Genomic DNA, 13,609 nt, shown 5'->3' on the forward strand with positions numbered 1-13,609 from the left:
AAACAATATGCTCCCCGATCTTCGATCTCGGGGGCATAAAAATGATATTATTCAAGAGAGATTCTGGGGTTAAAAAATGGAGCTCAGTTACATTTCCTTTCAATTAGAATACTAAATAAACCCTTTTATTATATAGCTAATAAATAGTCTATTATAAAATCTGCGTAAAATCTAGAAAATGTTAGCTTTCAATATCCTGAAAATTTATTGAATGCTAACTTTGCATTGTGTAAATTGTGTGCGCCCGAAACATTCCGAGTATGAGCGTTCAATATTGACCTTAACGTAACGACGTAAATAAGCCAAAATGGCAGACGATGGTCCTCCGAATCTGACACTGAGCCAGTATTTGATATTTACTTAAACAAAATGTTTTACTGTACATAAATAATGATGTCCCCATTCAAAAAATCGGTTTGCTTCATGCATCAATGACGGGTTAAATATTGAACAGTTAAGAAATGCACGCTGATATTGCACAATGCCAATATTGATGAATTCTCGTCTATTTTGGAGTATTTTGAGTGAAAAGGGATATAATTTAACAACTAAATACTTCAGCTATATAATAAAAGGGTTATTGAACTGATATTGGTGAATCGCAAGCTCGTGCATTTTCACAGCCAACTCGTGCCAATATTCACCAATATAAGTTCAATAACCCTATATTATAAATGTCATTGTGTTTCGAAAGTCAGCATTTCATTGTCATGCAAACACTTAACCATGCAGATGATCGACCATAAGTTCAAACATATTGAATACTTTTATAATACAACTGTTCAGATACACGAAATGATTGTATTTTTACAGTACCCGCAACGTTATTCTTGATATTCCTATCGTGCTCTATCGTGCGTGTATCCTATCGTATCGTGCGTGTATCCTATCGTGTATCAGGTTTTCTGTTTTCTATCGTGTTTTGCGTTTATCAGGTCTATCGTGTTTTGCATGTATCAGGTTTTCCGTTTATCATGAAAATGTTTATCGTGTAGCTTCGGAAACTATCGGGATCGTATATAAAATCTAATGAAAAAGTATGGTACTTTCCGAAACCTTCATTCGTTTTGTTAAAGAAGCTATTTTTAGGAATCGAGGAAAGACGGTATATTTGAAGGAGAACATAAAGTTGTCGATTTTAAGGCAGAAGAAGAGCTATTTGTCTGTCCAGAGAGCGTGAAAATGTATCGCAATTTAATTCTAAGTATTCTGGAAAGTAGGCAGTGGTCTGTCGAGCAAACCGAGGGCAGTAAATCTGAAAGCTCCTTCATCTGAAGTTCATAAACATTTGTTTGTCTAGAAACAATTATTTGTAATTAACACTAACAGAAAAATAGGGAGTTCCGATTTGAAAGGAAAAATCAGTAAATTACATTGTTTATCACATACATGTATATTTTAATAATGGTTCTTTTTCTTCCGATTTTTTTCACCTGTATGCTACTTACTTATATCATATACCTAGTAGTGTATCAGCCCTGATACACCTATCTTGGCTAGGGTGAGACAGCTGCAAGTAGGTAGGGCTGTCTCGCCCTAAGGGCCGAGATATCTCTGTCTCGGCCCGTTGTCAAGGGGCTGTCTCGCCCTCAAATTTCAAATGGCTATTTCTTCTTTAATCTTTTGAAATCTAACATAACTACATGAAAAAATGATGTTAGACACAATTTTTTTCAAATATATTACTTTCTTCCACGACAAAATTTAATTTAAGCAGAAAAATTAAATAAAAACGTTTTTGAAAACAGCGCTAAATTGTAGCGAGTATCTAAGCAAAGGGGGGTAACCCAAGTAACAATTGTTTATTTAGAACAATAACACATTTAACTTCATTTCAAAACAATCAACGTTCTAGGTGACAGAAAACAGTAGGAGGATTATGGAGGGTGATACTGAAGCATTTTCAGAAATCCCCGGTCCTAATGGAGATAAAATGTTAATTTACAGCAATTTTGATGTAGAAAACTGTTTTAAAACGATTTCTGAAATCTAAAATCCCGAGAACTTGGCAATAAAACGAGAAAAGTAGAACCATTATCTTCCGACGTATTTCAACGACTTATAGATGCTAAACAGATGGGAAACAGTAAAAAAAAAACAACTTACTTCAGTATAAGGTAACATTCCTTAAGCAAAGAAATAGCAGCATCAGATCTGTAAACATTCCCGTTCATACGATGACGCCACGTAAACAAAGTTCTACAACTCTTACAAATTATATGAAATATTGAAAACGGGCAAGTTTGGTAAATCCGAAAAATAAATAAAAATATTTCACTTATTTCCAATTTTAGTATCAATTAGCAAGCCCCTAGGAGATGCTTAATAGAATATACATGTACATGAACAACACAACGATAGATATGACGAGTTTCTCAGCCAAACAGTTCAGTTAATTCTAGACCACATGAGGGGATGTGGACCCATAATTAATCATCCAATTATCGTGACCAGCAATGGAATAAAGCCACAAAACCCAGACTTTAGCATGTTTCACAATGTCAATAGTACTGGAAACGTAACCACTAAAGTAAACTCTCTGAAGGAATGAAATAGTCAAATATTGTTGTACAGTATACCATGTATTTATGTTTGGGTCAATGACCCCCCACCCCTAGCTGCAATAATGTAGCCCTATCCAATTTTTTTTTTATTCTGACGTTTTCGGGATAGGGCTACAATTCCATAGGATCTCCGTAATGGTGCAAAATAATTTTATGAATAACCGATAATAAACTCTGTGTATTAGTCCCAAATGTTGTTTACACCAAAAGGAGTACCAACTTTGTGCTCAGGCATGTCTAATAAAGGTGTTTTTCATTAAATATAATGTACAGCATGCAAAATTCTTCGTCTGCTCCGCCATGCTTGTTATCGCGAGATCTCGTAGGTGGATCTAATGAAAGCCTAAACATTGACAATCAGCGCGAAAATGTAGTTACTCGAGCCACTTCGACAAAGAAAGGAAAATCATATTGTTGCAGAAAGAATTTACACTCTGCTGTTCGGTTTTTAACTTGATATTTAATTCAAACCTTTTCAATACCGACGAAATAGCTTTCGCCTCCATACTTGTCCATTGATGTAAATACTACCTTATATGGCATGTGCAAATGACTTGACAATCGGAAGTTGAAACTTCAGTACATCAAACATGGCGCACAAATATGAATCGAGGAATTGGAATTTATCGAAATTGTTGAAAACGGTAGAATAGAGCCTCACAAATCTAAAGTTGAAGGTTGTAAATTTATATATTGACTAAGAAACATAGAATATCATTTTATTTACGTAAAGAAAGTCAGGAAATGTTTAGAATGAGCGCAAATGTTGTGGGAGTGAATCACTCCCGCATTTGCACCATTACGGAGATCCTAAGGAGTTGTAGCCCTCTCCCTAAAAAAAAAAAAAAAAAAAAAAAAAAAAAAAAAAAAAAAAAAATCAGAGAGGGCTACATTCCTCTCCCTAAAAAAAAAAAAAAAAAAAAAAAAAATCAGAGAGGGCTACATTATTGCAGCTACCCCACCCCCACCCAATTTAAAAAAAATGTTGCTGAACTTGTGCGCGACCTTATATCTGATTTTGTGTATCACCCGTGTTTTGACAGCTAACATTCTCAGGGGCATTGTATTTCATTCATTTAGAATATTAAGTTTTAAAAGGGTGCAAGGGTGTTGCATCCCCCAAAATTCTGCTCAACTGGGCATGATTCCGCTGTCATCGTTGTTTTTTTTTATTACTTGTACATGTACACTTGTACCAATAGTCGTATGTGTAGATACTGGAAATTTATGTTGGTTTTGATGATCATTTGAATTTTTTACACACTAAGCGTTTCAAATTTGCGAATTTAAAACAAGCCGGGTTTTGTTTATGTTTTTTAAACAATTTATATATCTTTTGTTAACAAAATATCAATTCAAATAAATATGTTCCAATTACTTATGACTATCAATTATCATCCATAGTGTTAAAATATCTAACAGGTGTAGTGCGGTTGGTTTTTTTAAAGTGGTCGTTATGAAATTAACTTGAGATGTTGAATGAGCCGTGAACTTGGAGTTTGATGCAAAATAACCCCCTCCTCGCTACACACACAATATCACTTGGTTTTATTTCATACTCAAGGTAATATACATTAGCATAAGAGAGCTACTGAAGCATGGTATCACTACATAATATTACATATAGTTAATTCCCTGTATAATTTATATATTAAACATTAGGTGACAATATAAGTCTTAGAATCATTGGCTGAGAAAATTCATATAGATATCAAATAATGAATTCAATACCGTGTAAATAAAAAAAAAAAAACGTACGACTGTGGATTAAGGTAGTACTCTACATCGTCATAATGGCTGACTTCCTTTAAAAACATGGATGGAAATATCGATATCAGCAATATTTGGCTTTTCCTTTTCGATTTCAATACCTAGCCGAGTAGCTCAGTAGGTTAGAATACCGACTGCTGACCTGTAGGTCGGAGGTTCGAGTTCAGCAGGGGTTTTAAATTTTTTTCAGATTACCTTCCACTAAAACCGTATTTTTTGACAAAATAAAGTAAATTTGAAAATTTTCAACTTCAAAATATTGTTGTACATATCCTCCACTTTTCATCTACGTCAAATTTCTCTGGTGTAGCACACCGCCTTAAAGAAATTATATGATACAAAACCGATCAATGTTTTAAACAAATGTTACCGCGACGGGGGTAGGTAACTGATAGTCATCCCGCGATGAGAACGCGGTTTTCCTGAGTTACCTATAGATTACCGCGTTAGATTTTTCCCATCGCGAGAACACGGAAAACAAGAAATCTGCGTTGTCCGTAATGTAGGTATATAATGAACATTGGAATCCCTCAATATTATTATCAACATAATGTAATTATGTTGTAGGTATCAAAATTTCGTTCTGTCTAAATCGTTTCTAAATTTACAACATTTCTATCAGGTTTTCCGTTTATCGTGAAGATTGTTTATTAGGTTTTGCGTTTATCAGGTTTATCGTGTATCCTATCCCATCGTGCGTGTATCCTATCGTATCGTGCGTGTATCCTATCCTATCGTGCATGTATCGTGTCCTATCGTTTATCATGTCAAGAATAACGTTGCGGGTACTGTATCTGTAAAAGTTTATGTATCTTTAACTTAAAAATGTATGTCCGTTGGATGGGATATCATTCAATTCAAGAATTTTGGACAAATTGCTAAAATCTTAACCAATTCAAGATTGATATCCAGATTTTCACTGGTCTGTATGGACTGGTGTCATAGAGAGTTTCCTAGTCCGACATGATTTTTACTAGTCTCGGACTAGGTAATTTCGAACCCTGGATAGGGCTACATTATTGCAGTTACATGCTAATTTGTGTTATCCTGGATAAATAAAGGCTATTATTATTATTACACATAATTCAATCCCGGGACTGGGAACATGTGAAAATGGATTAGCACTAGAATAGCTCAAACGGTAGCAAATATTATTCTTATAAATTTGTGCAACCTTGAATACACACCTATCTCGCATGAAAGCACAGAAAAATGGAAGGAGAAATTTCCACAGGTCACTCTTACTGTATGTGGTGTGCACTGTACCTTAATGTGCAGCAAGTGTAGTGATTGATCACAGCAGTCGACAATTTTACCAATAAACGATAAATAGTCAAAATAAGCAAAAACCTAGCCATGAGCTTAGCGAACAGGAGTCGGCAATTTTACCAATAAACAAGAAATAGTACAAATAAGCAAAAACCTAGCCATGAGCTTAGCGAACAGGAGTCGGCAATTTTATCAATAAACGAGAAATAGTCAAAATAAGCAAAAACCTAGCTATGAGCTTTGCTCACGAAGTGAGCGAAGCCACAGGTGCTTGGGTCATACACTCATAATATATGAATACATATCTAACCTTATACATATGTAAATAATCAAATTGATTATTTACATATGTATACGGTTAGATGGGTATTCATATTTATTATATAGCTAATAAATAGTCTATTATAAAATCTGCACAATGTTAGCGTTCAATATCATGAGAATTTATTGAACGTTAACTTTGCATTGCGTAAATTGTGTGTGCCAGACAACGGTCCTCCGAATCTGACAGAGCTGGTATTTAATATATCATAATTTCAGGCTATATACTGTTATCTGCAACGCGTTGCGTATACGTTTTGGGGTACTAAAATCCCGAGTACATTACGATACCAAAATATACATCGGGTTGACAGATGTATCCTCTATATAAAAGATTAAACTGAGAAGAAAAAGAAAATTTTTCTATGAATATCAAGGAAATTGGGCATAATCATGTTGGGGCTATTCCAGCAAAAAATGTATGTGTGTGTGTGTGTGTGTGTGGGGGGGGGGGGGGGGGGGGGGCCAGCCGATATTTTTTTTGGATGGGTGGGGGTGATTTGGAAAAATATATTTGTATGGGTGGTTGGGGGGGGGGATGGGTGGTTGGGGGAGGGGGGGGGGGGGGGGACGGCAGCCGATATTTTTTTGGATGGGTGGGGGTGATTTGGAAAAATATATTTGTATGGGTGGTTGTCTTCCAGGTTAAAAAAAAAACATGAGTGCCTGTGAATTATGATAAAAATGAAAACGTATCACGTTACGTTTCTTACAAAAGAAGAAGAAAAGCGGAGCCATCCTACATTAAGTACGGAAAAAGATTGATAAATGGGCAGATAACTCAATGTTACCATAAAACTTCCCCCTTCCGATCCAAGGCGTTACCCAACCTACAGGGTTCATACACCTTTTTTGTTCCTATTTTCCATGACTTAATTTTCCAGGATTTTTTTTAAAATTCCATACCCAAAATTATAGACAATTATGCATCATTAATCAATTATTTATCAAATATTCTTATCACATTTATGTATGCCACAAGTTTTTGACACATTTATATAGCTGGCATGTGATACTATGACTTCTAAAAATAGCATATTCTAAGCTTCTCAAGTTCCACATTTATCTAGATAGACTACTCTACTGCAACCTATAAAAACAATTTTGTTGTCACCACTTATTCATTGATGGGTACCAAAGAATGCACCAACATCTCAAAATGACTGAAGACACTAAATTTCCAGTTCTTTCTTGTTTTAAATATGCAGGCATTAAAACCAGTTGATTTTGTGAACCTTACTTCATGTATAGGTGACCAATTTTTTTTTTTAGCTTTCTCCAACAGAGAACCTGGTTAATTATGTTAATGTATTTCTTAATTCTTTAATTTGATTTCGCGATAAATCTGAGTTTTCCTTCTCTTCCTGCATACTCAACAGCTGATGTTTCTAAAGTGCTAATGTCCTTTTCAAACCTTTTTTTCTTAGCTTTCATTTCTTCAATTAGGCTTTTCCTTTTCTTAGAATAAATAGACCTCGTTATTATTACGTTGTCCCAAGATGCCGGGACTCAGTATCACGTTGCAAAAACATAATAAACCCCTATTTATTCAATAGGGATTCTCAAAATAATAAGCCATTCACACCTTGGCTGCCCCATGGCCCCAGGCAGTCACCATGTAAATTTCCTGGTCTGTTCGGGGATTAGAAACACTTGACTGATCACGCTTTGGTAGATCTAGCACATACCCTGTATCGAAGCCAGTGATAAGCAATTAAATGATGTTTATTTAGAAATTGTACTCAATAAAATTTTCTTCATTTTTCACACTTTGATGACCAAAGAAATAATATTATCTCAACCATATGCATGTTTAGCATCCTGTGATTGCTTTCGATTTTAAAACTCTATTTACGGACAGCATGTAGGACAAAATTTATTGTAGCACAGTTAAAATAGCTTGGACATAGTTAGATGAGAAAAGGTAGTGTTCAATTAAAACAATTGTCAGTTATTTTGACATAATAGTTTGAGATTTGTTAAGATTTCGTCCATAAATACGCCGATCAAACTGCCCAGTGCTATCGGCCGATTCGTGCAAGGCATTTAGCTCAGTGAACATTTTAAAATCCCTTGGTATCTTTTTTTGATGTGCACGTGATTTTAGTGCCATCATTTAGTGTTATAAATGTGATCTTAATATTAGTGCATTATTTTTTTAAAAGTGGATTGCGTTTGTTCTCCGTGTTTATCGTTGGTAAAAAAAGTGTACGAGTGTTGGATATCGCGTGCGTTTTGTGTCGTAGTTTTGTTGTGTTTTTTAAGATGGGATTTATTAAATTGTGTTTTGTATCGTGTAGTAGAGAAATAACGTAAGAAAAACGATGTTTTGCTATTTTCTTGACCGATAATCTTCAATTAGACAGGCCGGAAACTACGTACTAAAAAGGAAACCATGCTAAACATTAACTACATGTTTCCTTGTTTACAATGGGAAGAAACAGTTTGACATATAAAAACAACAACGGGAGACAAACAAAAGATCAATGATTGATGATTTTAACACCTAATAAAAAATAATTTGCCATTTATATAATTTTCCAGGACTATTCAAGGACTTTTGGCAACAATACGGATTTCCATGACTTTTCAAGGCCTTTAATTTTCAAATTAAAATTCCATGACTTTTCAAGGATTCAAGGACCTGTACGAACCCTGAACCTATATTGTACCTGTCCTAAACGACCACCTGTCTAACGCAACCAACGATCATGAGTTTTACAACCTATTCGTGTAATTTCACCTTTATGAAACGACTGTACATTTTTTCGATTACAACGCGATTCCTACTTTCGATTTCAGTCGAGCATGACTATTCTGGGAATTATCCCCCTTAACACTTTCGTTTTAAAATGCACAGGTAAATTCGGCGGTGATCTTGTTTAATCGGCACTCTGAATCAATTATTATACCCAAGCTATCAATGGGTTAACGTGTAATTAACATGCAGCGTCGTGTGAGGTTAATTACCAAAACCCGAGTTGTTGTTTATTTAACAAAGTCAAGGATCAGGGAATCACGACCGTTGTTTCCGAAGGTCAGGGTTCCAACTTTGACTGAATACTTTAGGGGCCAAGTGGGCCCCTGAATAAGAAATCCTGTTAGCCCACATGGAATTTTAGTAGCCCACACATATCATGAAATTGAATAACATGTTTTTTTTTACAAGAAAAATGAAACATTAGGTCACATTGCAATTTATTTAAAAGTTAAATATCAATATTTAAATTCTGTTTCCTTCTCCGTAATTCTTTCAAATACCTCTCCCATTTCCACTCTCATTTCGTCAACCTAGCAAAAATATCAGAGTTCATGGACTTTATGATCTTCGCGGCGTCCGACTTTAACGCACGTTTCTTCAGACTTTTTATGTTATTTCTCAGCTTTACAATGCTTTCAAGTTTATAACTTGGGCAAGCTGTCACAACCATTGGACCTTTCGTATCATGTTTTGTACACACAGCACGTCATCCCCTTTTCGCCGTCACCGAGCCATATTCTCCCCTTCTTTCCACTTTGGTTAAAAGCACACGCTTTCTTTTCGTTTGAAGTAACCCTTGCGTTGTTCAACTTCTGGTTTAAATACATTTTGGAAGGTTTGATACCACAGGAATGTCTCGCCAAGTGGCAAAACCTCAACCAGAAATTGAAATTCAATTATAATAGGACTTGGATCGGTTGGAAAGAAAAATGTTGATCGGACAATTATGGTCGACAAGTGGGCGACGAGAACGAAAATTTTGGGTGCCCACAAGCAAAGTTTAGTCGCCAATGCGAGTGGGTGAGCGGTAATTTGGAACCCTGAAGGTGTGAATTTCGACAGACTTTGATATGTGCGGGGTAATTCGGATATGAAATCTCCCACCTGGTATACCATTACGTTTAACAGAGTGGAAAATTTGCCTGATTGCGATATAAATCAGGTAAATATTATGCTTGGGACTGAAATTTTAAATGGAATATTCGCGAGTTTCTTGTACGAGAGATAGTAGGGGGAAAGTCAAAGGAAAAAAGTCACAATCTATATGCATGTACACTTTTTAATTTTGGGAAATATCTATGTCTTGCACTGAAGTTGCGAGAAAAGTTCTTCTCCGTTGCTTGCTTGAGTTTGTACACCGCTATACAATGGCATTTTATGTATACATATTGTAACTGATGTAATAAGACACATGTCTTTATTTAAAAGCAATAAAGAGAGAAACAAATCAATATATGTGAATTTAAATTGAAAGTGGTATAATATATTCATATTTTATTTAGTTTTATATCATTAAAAAAAAAAACAACTTCTTGTTATTTCAACAATTAACAAACACTCAGATCATGACACGAGTAAAAAGGACATGCACATCTAGTCCAGAAATGATATGACAATATCCCACATCATTAGTCTAGTGAAACTGTTTGTTTATAATAAGCAAACAGAGCTAGGTTTCTACAACTCACATGTTTCCAGAGTATACAAAATTAATTGCATTTTTTCTTTCATTTTATATGCCGAGATCATCCTTTTTTCTCCCTACCAAAATTGCATTGGAAACCAAAATATGTAATTTTTTTCTGCAACGATTGCTACCTTCATCTCCCGATGAAACAACAAAGAAAGACATTTTATTGTTTATATTTTTATGCATTTTTAAAAATATAAACTAGAATTAAGTTCTAAAATATCATATGGTTGATCCATTTGTTACGTTAAATGAAAAGTATTGAATTGTATGGGTGGTGGTGGCAGGGGAGAATCTAATTGTATGGGTGGTGGTAGCAGAGGAAAATTTAATTGTATGGGTGGCTATCTTAAAAATAAAGTGCCTTCCCTCCCCCCCCATATTTTTTTTGCTGGAATAGCCCTTATTTGATTCGTAGATCTTGAATATACAGTTTATTCTGTAATTTAAGTGATCCTCCACCATCCCCCACTTCCCATTTATGTACATTTTATATTGATTTCTAACAGAGGAAATAAGAATCGTCAATCTATATATACTCCTGTTATTTGCAACACTCTACGAGAAAATTGGTCATTTTACTGTGGAGCATTGCCTGCAACGTCTTGATGTTAGATGCTATAATAGCATGATGGTGATATTTTAATTTCGTAAATAATATCTATGATAATTAGGGCACATGTTTTGTTAAAATGTTGATATACATGTAGACATGTATATATGAAAGAGAAACAAATGAATTCAAAGAGAAATGGTAAAACGGAATAAGCCGCATGAAGCATACGATATTGTTCATAAATCTCTCTATATTCTATGCAATTTCTTTGATATTCATAGAAAATTTTTCTTGTCAGTTTAATCTCTTATAGAGAATACGGACCCGATGTATATTTTGGTATCGTAATATATACTTGGGATTTTATTACCGTATATGCAACGCGTTGCAGATAACAGTATATAGCCTAATTTCATTTATTTAAACAAAATGCTTAACTGTACATTAATTATGATGTCCCCATTCACAAAATCAGTTTGCTTCATGCATTTATGACGGGTTTAATATTGAACAGTTAAGAAATGCATGCTGATATTGTACACCTTCACCTTACTTAGAGCGCGTTTGATTACAAGCAAACCGAAACCGGATTCGTAAACCGTGTCGTTTGTTTCTGCAAAACCGGAACCAGATTCGAGAAACCGCGAATCGTGCTCTGAGGCTGGATTTTTTGGTTTCAAGATGGCGGCCGATAAAGTTCCATAAGTTTTGTCATTTCATTATTGAAGTTTTGTTATTTGTTAATCCTTATAGATTGTTAGATTGTTTGCGTACGTGCAAATGTCAACAACAGAATGCTATTTTGGGACAGTTTTACCTATATAATTACCAAACAGACGGAAAACCAAAGCAAGACGCACATGGCCTAGACGTTCCCTGTAAATACATGTGTACTGGTTATGGAAACGCATTTACACATTAGCTAGGGTTAACATTCAATAAAAAGAAGAAATAAATCACAGGTCGTTCCGTAGATAGAATGTTCTATCGTTAAAATGATAATGTCCTACGGACCCGATTTAACGATAGAATGCGTCCTATATACCTGCAATGTAGCAAAATGAAAATTGCACACAGTGCATGTTTCGGTAAAATTATGTAACACATCACTCATATGCATTTGGAAAGTTATCTTAACGATCCACTTGGGCCGTTCTTATTTGCAAATTAGGTAAGCGTTCGTTTTTGGAAAACAGCATGCAGCAGGGTGTTCCGATGGCAGTTTCCGGTAAAATGGCAGTCAGTTCGAATCGAGAAAAGTGACATTTCAAAGTGTTGAGTTTACAATATTATTATACGATTTTTTACAGTGTTAAGGACTTACAAATTACCAATGAGGTTAGTTGTATATAAATTTAACTTTAAATGTACGCGTTTATTCTTTGATAAGTTTAAAATCGTTTTGGAGCGATTCCGCAATTTTCTGCTACATTACGGGTATATGGGAGGTATTCTAACTGTGGTGAGGGCCTGTCCCGAGACACAGTTAGATTATTCTAACTAGTCGTTCCGTACCCAAATCAGTCCGGCTATCGAAAGAAATTTACAACAGGTTGGGAATAATACATATAAAGGTCAATTCCTTCATCTTCAAACAAAAACTCAAGCCATGGATAGCATTCTACATTACTGACAGCCATCTTGCTAAAATCCAGTTTCGGTTTGAGCATTTGATTACAAGCAGTTGGTTTACGAAACCAGATTCAAAAACCGAATCCAGTTTTGTTGTAATCAAACACGCTCTTAGATGCCAATACTGATGAATTCTCGTCTATTTAAAGTAAAAAGGGTTATAATTTAACAACTAAATACTTTAAATCAGCTATATAATAAAAGGGTTATTGAACTTATATTCAATAACCCTATAATAAACTGATAAATTTTATATATGATCCAAGCACATGTGAGCGAAGCGAACGGGAATGCAACGGCGCCGATATTTGTTTTGACATGGCAATAAAATCAATAACAATTGATGAAACTCACGTTAAACATCATAAACTGAGTAAACTTTCGGAAGATTCGACCCCTCTATATCTACATTGGTAATGGTTATATATTTATGGTACCTCTTTGGTTATGACCAGATCCCTCAAAAGCAGGTGACCCACGAGTTACTTGCCCCTGATCATAGATAGAAAGATAAGTCGTACGTCGAATAATTTCGTAAAGAAATGTGTTTACGATAAAGAAGGCAAAGAAAATTGTTGGGATTTTTTTTACTAATTAAGATTACTAATTAAACCCTAATTAGCTGAACTATTAAAAATGTAAGAAATAAATAAAGCAATGAACGCAATATGGAGAGAAATACGATTTGATAGAAAGTATACAGAGTATTATTTAATTAACATAATTAATCAAACCCTAATTCTCTCAGATGTTAAAAACAGTAAGAAATTTGATATAAAAAACTGTAAGGGGCGAGATCAACAGATTGATTTCGGATAAAAATCTAAATTCAAATAGTTAGGGGGAGGAGGGGGGGGGGTGTTAAAACTTCTGTAAGTTTCTCTCATCCGACATCGATTACACATTAGTCGAAAAAGGAGAAAGACAAGTGACTGTTAAAACTACATGACGATATTACATTTTAATGAACATTTGATAGTTTTAATCTACACTTTCATTTGTGAATAAACAGAAGATAGGGTATACAGAGTTATTTATACTCGTTT

At 34.9% G+C, this 13,609-nt stretch overlaps 1 protein-coding gene across 12 annotated transcripts in view; it reads right to left on the reverse strand.

Moving 5' to 3' along the window:
- Window positions 1-13,287, reverse strand: part of LOC125665546 (uncharacterized) — a 43,519-nt gene extending 30,232 nt beyond the window's left edge. For 3 of the 12 annotated variants that reach the window (XM_056152290.1, XM_056152288.1, XM_056152289.1), the window contains exon 1: window positions 13,001-13,287. The gene's annotated coding sequence lies outside the window, so the exon portion shown is untranslated. Of the gene's footprint in view, window positions 1-1,448; window positions 1,640-2,106; window positions 3,421-12,446; window positions 12,591-12,917 lie in introns of those variants that run through there. The other 9 variants (XM_048898238.2, XM_048898237.2, XM_056152291.1 and 6 more) reach the window with 8 other exon arrangements.
- Between the last annotated feature and the right edge of the window lie 322 nt (window positions 13,288-13,609).

The sequence above is a fragment of the Ostrea edulis genome, chromosome 10, assembly GCF_947568905.1.
Source record: "Ostrea edulis chromosome 10, xbOstEdul1.1, whole genome shotgun sequence".
NCBI lineage: Eukaryota > Metazoa > Mollusca > Bivalvia > Ostreida > Ostreidae > Ostrea > Ostrea edulis.